Below are 10,969 nucleotides of genomic sequence, written 5' to 3'. Positions count from 1 at the left end.
ATGCAGATGTTTCCCTCTTCGTGGAATGGAGGTTCTGGAAGGTGAGGTGGACGTTGAACAAAATAAGTACATCATGTGGAGATTAGGAGTTGAAAAGTGTAGTGGAGGGTAATTAAGCAGGAAAGGTATATTCATTTGCTGGAGTTGCCATAACAAAGTACCACATGCAGAGTGCCTTAAACAACAGAAATTTATTTCTTCACAATTCTGAAGGCTGCAAGTCTGAGATCAAGGTGTTAGCAGGGATAGTTTCTTCTGAGGCCTCTCCTTGGCTTATAGATGGCTGGCTTCTCCCTGTGTCTTCACATGGTCTCCCCTCTGGGTATGTCTGTGTCCTAATTTCCTCTTCATTTTACCTTAATTACCTCTTTTTTTTTTTTCTTTTTCCCCCAAATGGTAGGAGAACTTTATTTTTTTAAAAACTCCTCTTGGGCTTCCCTGGTGGCGCAGTGGTTGAGTCCGCCTGCCGATGCAGGGGACACGGGTTCGTAACCCTGTGCCAGTCCAGAGCCTGTGCTCCGCAGCGGGAGGGGCCACAACAGTGAGAGGCCGGCGTACAGGAAAAAAAAAAAAAAAAAGGAAAATATCCTCTTTTTAACCTGGCCCCTTCCCCCACCACTAGAAAGCAGGTTTATTGCTGAAAAGGAATCCATTTATTTGAGCATACTCTTTTTAGGCAATTTCAATTTCTTCCACTGTCGTAACACCACTCTGTATTTCTCACTGCCAGTCTTCTCTTTAAACACTTTTTTTTTTTTTCAGGAGAATCTGCATCACCGTCTCTGTTTCTGCTTCTTTATCCTCTCCCATTAGAAGATCTAACCTATCTCCCACTTTCACCATTCTGCTTTTCTTCCATAATTTTCCCCCATTTAGCCTGAGTTCACCTTTGTGGGGTTTACTTTATTTCTTCTGACATCTAGGCCTAGCTTCTGAATAACATCATACTGAAAAGACTGAGCTACTTTTGCTCAGGTCTTTATAGTCTTTGACCACAGTGGGTCGTCCTCAGGCTTCTCTTCCTGCTCACTCATTATGGTCATTCTCTTCATCAGAGTCCCCTCCATCTTCTACTTTTTGAAGAGTCTTTTTAGTGGATTCCTTAGAGCTTATATGACTTTTGAGTCTTATGGAAAATTGGAAAATATATTCTGGAGATATTAAAAGCCTTGGGAGTCTCAGTGAGACAATGTTACAGAAAAGTGTTTTATGGGAGTTCCCTGGCAGTCCAGTGATCAGGGCTCTATGCTTCCACTGCAACCGGTTCAATCCCTGTTCGGGAAACTAAGATCCTGCAAGCTGTGCAGTACGGCCAAAAAACCAAAAATGTTTTATAATGTGACGCATTTAACTTGGTACTAGAAAAACAAAAGTATTGATTCCAAGAAGCACAGTGTTTGTGTGACGGTGTCTCCGCAGCATCCAATCCAGGCATCTGACTTTCTTTAAACACTGCTGGGCAATCTGACACTAGCCATAGCCATGGTGCAAATGACCTTCCTGGGTCCTCAAGGTCAAGGGAAACTGGACACCAGCATCTTTGAGCTCCCGATCTGTTCCTGCAGCCAGCAGGAGCAGCCAGGCCCAGGGGCAGACAGTCTCAGCCCATTGGGCTCCCACGGACCCTACAGCCCCCGGGGTCCACAGGGCATCCCAAGCTGGCCAGACCCGGGCAGGATGCGAGAGACTCACAGGGAGACCTGCCAGGAGTGTAGGCAGGGAAGAGGAGCCTTAATTATGTCTTTAAAAGACCCGCTCTCCAAATAAAGTCACATGCTACTGTGGGTTAGAACTTCAACATATGAATTTGGGGGCAGGAGATACAATTCCGCTCACCGCAGAGGATGACAGGAAGTGGTGGGTGGGCTGATTATTGTATTAAATAGGGGGTCAGAGATGGCCTCACTGAGGAGGTGACACCTGAGCAGAGGCCTGAAGGGGGTGATGCAGTAGTTCTGCTGGGTATCTGAGAGAAGAGTGTTCCAGGCAGAGAGAACAGAACATGCAAAGGTCCCGGGGCATGGCTGTGTGTGACTTGCTCAAGGAACAATGAAGGGGCCTGGGTAGCTGTGAGTGAGGAGGAGAGTAGAGGAGATGAGGGCGGGGAGGTGACAGGGCAAATCACTCAGGACCTTGGTTCTTCTAGGAGTGAGATGGCCCATGGCTTTCAGATCCACAGCTCACCCAACAGCATATTTTTAACCTCAGACTGATTTTTTCCACCAATCAGCCCCCACCACTAGCCTCCCAGTGTCTGTCCAAGAAAAGTAAACCCACTGGAAGGCCAGCATGAATGAAGTAGAATTAGGAGCCTAAATCTCATACACAAATATTGCAAGAGTCACCTCAACACCCAGAGGTGTAAGGAGATGGGTGCAAAGAACCAGGTGTGGGAATAGAGGCTAATCTCCCTCCTGACTATTTCCTCTTGCTCTGCTTAAAGCCTTCAAAGAAATGAGAGCTCTCCCAGCCTCTCCTAAGAAGACCAACTCAATATCAGTTTAATGAATGCTGTTACCCTCTGAGTAGGGTTGTGTTTTTTTTTCAAATCTTGTAACTAATGGAGTTTAATAGACCTATCTTCATGACACCTTTAAGCTTCAATTTACCCCCATGAAACCTTACTCTTAATCGCCGATGATCGGGAATTTATACAGCCTTTTGTGGTTTTCCAAATACATGCCCTTCACATTGAAAAAAATCCATTACTCCTTTCATAAGCACTTACACTGGAAGGCATTTTCCTTCCCATTTTACAGAAATAAAACTGAAGACAAAATGTGGGTTCAAGTGTCTTGCTACTAGGTTCCATTTCTACTTCTGGGAGTCTCCCCTCCCACTCCCCAAAATATGCTTACTGTGTCAATATTAAAGAAAGAATCCAGCACAGGGAACTATACTTAATATTTTGTAATAATCTATAAGGGAAAAGAATCTAAATTAAAAAATATATATATATATATCACTGTGCTGTACACCTGAAACTAACACAACATTGTAAATCAACTATCCTGAAATAAAAATCAAGAACAAAAAGACCCATGAGGACTTCCCTGGCAGTCCAGTCGTTAAGACTCTGAGCTTCCAGTGGGGGCGGGGGGCGGTTCGATCCCTGGTCAGGTAACTAAGATCTCACACACTCCGTGGCACAGCCAAAAATAATAACAATTAAAAAGAAAGAAAGAGCCCAGCTTACAGTTTGGGTGTGCCATGTAGTATCTCCAACACAACTAAAACCCCAGAGCCCAAGCTTGATGGAAAAAGTTCCAGACGCCTACAGAAGGAGAATTTGTACCTGGGAAGATGTGAGGAGGAGCAGGAAAACCTAAGGCACACACCCAGGTGACATCTTTTGAGACATCCACCTGCTTGCTGGTCCCACAGGCCCAAGACAGGATGTTCCCTTCCCTGCCGCTTTCCTACAGCACTTTGCTCCCAGTCTCCCCCATCTCATCACAGGCCCCCCTGATTTACCTTGATGCCCATATCACACATTGAGTCACCACTCATGGTTCTCCCTTTCCCTTCACTATCTGACTCAAACCCATCAGCGGATCCCATCAACTTGTGTCCAAAATAGATTCTGAATCCGACCACTTCCTGCCACAGCACAGCCTCCCTCATTGCTGGCCTGGACTTGGGAAGTTGCCTCTCCCGGGTCAGTTGGCTTCCTCACTCCCCACTCCCAGCCTGCGTTCTGCTCTGCAGTCAGTGGGGTCCTTCTGAAAAGAGTCAGTCAGCTCTTTTGCTGTTATAGAAATAAAAGCTATACCCTACAGGCTGCCCTATCTGCATGACCCTTTCCCTTTCCCTTCTCCCTCTTGCCCTCTAAGCTCCACATTCACTGGCTTTGCCATTCCTGGGCTCTGCCAAGCTCATTCCGCCTTTGTAAATGCTGTTCTCTCTTCCTTGAATGCTCTTCCCCTCATCTCTGATGGTTCAGCTCCCTCTCATCATTTAGGCTGTGGTCAGATGCAGGCACTCCCCACCACAGCTTCAATGAGGTCTTCCTTGTGGGGCTTTTTGTCTCGGGATGTTGGTGCCATACGTACAAGGATCTTGACCTGTTTTGTTTGCCATTGGGTCCCTGACACCTTAAATATTTCTTACCTGAATGAATGAATGAATGGTCTTAGGGATGCGTCTACCCAAGGAAACATCATCAAGCACCTAGAAAACTGCTGCCGGGGCTCCAGGACTTCTCCTAAGTAAGGAAGGGATGAAGTGTGGTAGGAAAGAAGACTTATTCCAGAGCCAGGTCCAGCCCCAGCACACAATCAACTAGCTGTGTGGTCCCCAGCATTACTTAATTCTCTGAGACTCTGTTTTCTCCTGCACAAGGTGGGGATAATCATAAATAGTACAGAGAGCCATTGTGAGGGGTCAGTGGGTTAACCCGTGGGAAGGCAGCACCCTGAGCACAGCACCAGGCCATGGAAAGCACTTGGTTAATACTGGCTCTCAGGTTGATATTGTGGCAGGTGGGTGGAGCCTGGAAGCTGGGGGAGGGCGGGGAACAGCTGCTCAAGCAACACCATCGAGTGTGCTCTGCAGAGCCCTCACAGGTGCTTTTAACAACAGAGCCCCACCTGTCCTGTGTGTACACACAGGAAACAAACACATCCCCAGCCAACGGGCACTTCCAGCCAGGTGTCCTTCCCTGGCACCTGTGGGGCCCCGTGACGAGGTGTGCTGTTCCCTCTCTCTGTTTGTCCAACCACAGTACAGAGAAAATGGCAAAGCGTGTAGGGTTTTCTTCCCCTAGAAGCAGCCAGTTTCCACGAATAGACGGTGCAAAGAGATGACAATGAGGAAAAAGCAAATAGAAGAAAAGAAGTGGCATTAAGCCTGAGGCCACAAAAAAACCTTACTGTCAATGTAATCAGAATAGAACTTCCCTGAAGTACCAGGTATCGCGTGTGTCTACTTCCCCGAATCCAAACTGAAACCACACTTGAGAGGGGGGTTGACCCCCATTGCCAAGCCTGGACCAGCCTGAGTTGCCATAGCAACCAGATAGCACCTGAAGATGCTCCTGATTAATACAGGCTGGTCCAGGAGCTACGGGGGGAAGAGCAGGGAGGGAGGGACAGCAGGGAAGTCTGGGGGCCTTCTGTGTACCACCCCCACATGGACAGGGACATTTACACAGCTGGGCTGGGCACCAGGCTTCACCACCCACAGGTGAAACTACTAAAAATTAGTAAAAGATATGGCACCTAAAAATAGAGGACTTATGGTTACCAAAGAGGAAAGATAGCGGGGAGGGATAGGAGGGATAGGATTCCAAATTAGGATTTTGGAAGTAACAGACACACACTACTACATATAAGAGAGATAAACAAGGACCTACTGTAGAGCACAGGGGACTATTCTCAATATTCTGTAATAACCTATATGGGAAAAGAATCTGAAAAGGAATATATATATATATTGCGCTTTTCCATATACCTGAAACTAATATAACATTATAAATCAACTATACTTCAATAAAAAAATTAATTAAGGGAATTCCCTGGCAGTCCAGTTGTTAGGACTCCCCCCTCTCACTGCTGAGGGCCCGGGTTCGATCCCTGGTTGGGGAACTATCAATAAGGTCCCACAAGCCACACAGCACAGCCAAAAAAATAAATAAAAATAAAGTGTGATTTTTAAAAATTTAATACAAAAATAAAATTAAATTAAAATAAAAGTAGAGGAAAAACATTCTCTAAAACTTCACAGGCTCCTTAAACACATTAGAGAGGATAGGAACTCAAAAATGCCCCATGAGTTCCTTCATCCAGGAAACAAAAATAAGACCAGGCAGAGCCTGGAATGTAACCCTACAAGGCTTCAATCTATTCACTGGTGTGGGAGGATGTCTTTTTTGTCCATTTGGGAGGAAAATTTTTTAACTAAAAATGGCCAGTAATTTCACTCCTAAGTGCATCTAGCCACTGAAAGTAATGTTCATTAAGCTCTATTCATAGTAGCTTAAAACTGGAAACAACCCAAAGGTCCAACAGCAAGAAAATAGTAAAATAGGGTGTGATGCATCCATCAAATAGAATACTACACAGCAATGAAAAGGAATATGCCACAGGCAGTGTGGATGATTCTCACAGATGGACACAGAGCAGGACCCACTGTGTGATTCCACTGATAATATTCAAAAACAGGTAAAACTAATCTATGGTGATGAGAGTCAGAATACTGTTGACCTTTGGGGTGGAGGGGGTGTTGGGCTAAAACAACAAGGGAGCCTACTGGTAGGACTGCCAGATAAAACACAGGATGTCTAGCTATATGAGATATACTTATGATAAAAATCTATTCATTGTTTATCTGAAATTCAAATTTAACTAGCAGTCTCCTATATTTTTTTAATTTGCTTAACCTGACAACCCACTGAGGGGATGGAAATTCCTTAACCCTTTACCTTGGTGATGGTGGGGAAACAGTATACAGATGTGTGTAAAAATTCATTTGTGCAGTTTTCTGCATATTTGTTACATCATTACGAATATTTTTAAAGCTAAAATAATCATACTAAATTCATTAAGAGAAATTAGATATGCCCTTCCTCCTTACAATCAAGCTTTGAATTGGGCAGAAAAAGGGATATAAGCCAGATCTCCCCACCCAAACACAAGTCCCAGAGGAAGTGGGAAATCTACTCCCTTGTGTTACAGATAACACTGAGGTTCAGAGAGGTGCTATGGCTCACTCAAGGTCAATCAGCCTGGAGCAGACAGGTCAGGGATGTAGATCCAGGTTTTCTGGGACTTCCAAGGCCTCTCTCTGAGGTCCAACCCAGAGTCTGACACTGAGCTTTCTCCTTGCCAGGCCTACTTCTCCCAAAACATAAACAATCTGGGGTAGGAAGGATTTTGTCCCCCATGATCTTGGCACATGAATATGTTACATAACATGGCAAAAGAAAGTGGAACTAGGTTACATGCTTTAAAATAGGGACAGTATCCTGGGTTATCCCTATGGGCGCAAGGTCATCACATAGGCCTTTAAAAGTAGAAGTGGGAGGCAGAAGAATAGGTCAGAGATGCTACGGAAGATGAGGCAGGAGAGATAAGAGGCATGAGAGGGACTTGACCCATGGTCATCAGTTCTGAGATGAAGGAACCACAAACCAAGGAATGCTGGTGGCCTCTAGAAGCTGAGAACAACCTCCGGCCTCCAGCCAACAAGGAAACAGGATCCCAGTCCTGCAACAGCTTCATACCAACTTCTGCCAACAGCCTGAATGAACAAGCAAACCGATTCTTCTCAGAGTGTCCAGAAAGCACACAGCCCACCAACACCTTGATTGCAACCCTGCCAAGCCTACCAGACTTTCAACCCATGGAATCTGTGGGATCATAAATGCGTGCTGTTGGTAAGCTACTCATTTTGTGGTAATTTGATATGGCAGCACAAAAAAACTAATACACAATCCCAATCATGTAGAATAATTTTTTACAGAATTTGTAAAAACTGTGAGATTATTTACATGTATCCATATATACAGGTATCTATATAGATGCATATATGTACATAAACATATATACATAAACGTCTGTGACTTTTTTTGCACTTAATAATATATCTTAAGTGACATTCTGCACCAGTTCCCATAGTGTCTTCTAATGACTCCATAGAATTTATCTAGTGTGGACATCTGGCTCTTTTTCATTTTTTGCTGTTCCTCAAAATGTTGTAGCCATCATTTTGTACATAAATCCCCATGAAGCTGCTACAAGTTTTTCTGTAGGATGAATTCTAGAAGTGGCCTTGCTATCAATATTTTAAAGATTATGTACGTTTTAAAATTTGACAGATACTGCCACCAAAATGAAGGCAACACCCTGGGGAATAGACAGTGATCAGGGACTAAACTCCCAGCTCCTCTTGAATTGGTATGGCCATGTGACTCATTTTTACCCATGGAATGTGAGCAGAAGTGTAGAGTATCACACTGGGCCAAAGATTTAAGAAGCAGGTGTGCCCTCAATAAGTTCCCTTTCTCCTCTCCTGGCTAGATATGGAAGACACTAAGGACCCCCTCTGTGGTGGAGCCACGAAAGCATGGTGGCTTGGGTCCCTGAGTCACTGTGTGGAGGAGGAGAGCCATCCGCTGAATAAGAACACCCTCCCAGGGCAATCAGGTGAGTTAGAAACAAACTTCTGCTGTGTTTAACTTTTTATCCAACTGGGAACCTACCTGTTACAGCAGCATTCCTGACTTAGTCAGCTCGGGCTGCCATAACAAAATACCATAGACTGAGTGGCTTAAAGAGCAAACATTTACTTTCTCACAGTTAAAAAGCTGGAAGTCCAAGACGAGGTCAGTTCCTGGGGAGGGCTCTCCTCCTGGTTTGTAGATGACCACCTTCTCTCTGTATCCTCACATGGAGGAGAAAGAGAGAGAGAACGAGTTCTCTAGTATCTCTTCTTATAAGGGCACTAATCCAATCATGAGGGCCCCGACCTCATGACCTTGTTTAAACCTAATTACCTCCCATCTCCAAATACCATCCCATTGGGGGTTAGGGGCTTCAACATATGAATTTAGGGGGACATCAGTAAGTCCATAGCCCTTCCCTAACTAATATACTACTTGATGGAAGCAACACTGGTTTCATTTAATGAATGATTTTCTTGCGCTCTGAAATCTTTGCATTCAAGGGGAATCTACACAGGTGTGGCGTCCTGTTGAGAACACCAAAGCGTTCATTAAAAAGAGAGCTAATCATACAGCTCAATATCAAAAAAACAAACAACCCAATCCAAAAATGGGCAGAAGACCTAAACAGACAATTCTCCAAAGAAGACATACAGATTGCCAACAAACACATGAAAAGATGCTCAACATCACTAATCATTAGAGAAATGCAAATCAAAACCACAATGAGATACCACTTCACACTGGTCAGAATGGCCATCATCAAAAAATCTACAAACAATAAATGCTGGAGAGGGTGTGGAGAAAAGGGAATCCTCTTGCACTGTTGGTGGGAATGTAAATTGATACAGCCACTATGGAGAACAGTATGGAGGTTCCTTAAAAAACTAAAAATAGAACTACCATATGACCCAGCAAACAATCCCACTACTGGGCATATACCCTGAGAAAACCATAATTCAAAAAGAGACATGTACCACAGTGTTCATTACAGCGGTATTTACAATAGCCAGGACATGGGAGTAACCTAAGTGTCCATCAACAGATGAATGGATAAGGAAGATGTGGCACATATGTATAATGGAATATTACTCAGCCATTAAAAGAAGTGAAACTGAGTTATTTGTAGTGAGCTGGATGGACCTAGAGTCTGTCATACAGAGTGAAGTAAGTCAGAAAGAAAAATACAAATACCGTAGGCTAACACATATACATGGAATCTTAAAAAAATGGTTCTGATGATCCTAGGGGCAGGACAGGAATAAAGATGCAGATGTAGGGAATGGACTTGAGGACACAGGGAGGGGGAAGGGTAAGCTGGGACTAAGCGAGAGAGTAGAATTGACATATATACACTACCAAATGTAAAATAGATAGCTAGTGGGAAGCAGCCGCATAGCAGCGGCTTGGTGCTTTGTGACCACCTAGAGGGGTGGGATAGGGAGAGTGGGAGGGAGGCACAAAAGGGAGGGGATATGAGGATATATGTACACGTATAGCTGATTCACTTTGTTGTACAGCAGAAACTAACACACCATTGTAAAACAATTATACTCCAATAAAGATGTTAAAAAAAAAGAAAGAGAGCTAATTATAGCGTCTCTGCAAGAAATCTTTTCCTTTCACCTCTTTCCTCTTGTTCTCTCTCTCAGCCTTCATTCTCTTTCTTCTACTTGTTGTTTGAGCTTCTGTTAGGCAGTTTCATTCCTTCCAGTATTGCTCTGTGTGCTAAGATCTGTCAATAAGCCATCTTAATCTAGCCCCAGACAAAACAAGGGTTGCTAAGACCCACGGAAAGAAATGGTATCCCCTCCTGAGTTCTAGGCTGAAGAGTGTGAAATTCAACAGACCGTGGTTTCTAACAACCAAGGTGAAGCTAATCCAAATGTCATTTTTAACTGACCTTCAAATGCATTCGTCACTTTCCAGATGTTTTATTTGGCTGATAGTAAAAGTGATTTCCAGACCCTGAACAAACAATCTCCAGAGCAGGTAGCCAGGTAAGTAGCAAGTGTTAAGACTCTACCTAGAAGTAAAAACTTTTAATAGGGAGCAATAAAAACAAAAATCAACAAGTGGGACTGCATCAAACTAAAAAGCTTCTGTACAGCAAAAGGAGCCATCAGCAAAACAAAAAGGCAATCTACAGAATGGGAAGGGATATTTGCAAACTATATATGGGATAAGGGGTTGGTATCCAGAATCTATAAAGAACTCATACAACTCAGTAGCAAAACAAACAAAAAAATTGATTAAAAAATCGGCAGAGGAACTAAATAGACATTTTTTTCCAGAGGAGACATCCAAATAGCCAACAGTCACATGAAAATGTGCTCAACATCACTAATCATCAGGGAGATGCAAATCAAAACCACAGTGAGGTATCATTTCACACCCTTTAGAATGACCGTCATCAAAAAGACAAGAGATGACATACGGTCACAAGGATACGGAGAAAAGGGAACCCTCATGCACTGTTAGTGGGAGTGTTGACTGTTAACAGGGAAACAATCCAAATGTACATCGATGGATGAATGGATAAACAAAATATCCAATGGGATATTATTTGGCCTTGAAAAGGAAGGAAATCCTGATACATGCTACCACATGGATGCACCTTGAGGACATTATGCTCAGTGAAGGAGGCCAGTCACAAAAGGACAAGTACTGTTTGATTCCACTTATATGAGGTCAAATTATAGAGGCAGAAAGTAAAATGCTGGGTGCCAGGGGCTGGGAGAAGGGGAAATGGGAATTAGTGTTTAACGGGGACAGAGTTTCAGTCTGGGAAGATGAACAAGTTCTGGA

At 43.8% G+C, this 10,969-nt stretch overlaps 1 pseudogene across 1 annotated transcript in view; it reads right to left on the bottom strand.

The window, feature by feature from the left end:
- Nucleotides 1-419: 419 nt before the first annotated feature.
- LOC309805306 (mitochondrial transcription rescue factor 1-like) overlaps nt 420-10,969 on the bottom strand; it is a 91,224-nt pseudogene continuing 80,674 nt past the window's right edge. The window contains exons 3-4 of the transcript in view: nt 1,533-1,658; nt 420-1,220 (exon numbers count right to left, since the gene is read on the bottom strand). The product of the transcript in view is annotated as a mitochondrial transcription rescue factor 1-like (transcript). The remainder of the gene's footprint in view (nt 1,221-1,532; nt 1,659-10,969) is intronic.

Source organism: Mesoplodon mirus (genome assembly GCF_964341445.2).
Source record: "Mesoplodon mirus genome assembly, chromosome: 5".
Classification (NCBI taxonomy): Eukaryota; Metazoa; Chordata; class Mammalia; order Artiodactyla; family Ziphiidae; genus Mesoplodon; species Mesoplodon mirus.
The sequence above is the reverse complement of the archived record's forward strand: the minus strand, read 5'-3'. Positions and strand labels throughout refer to the sequence as shown.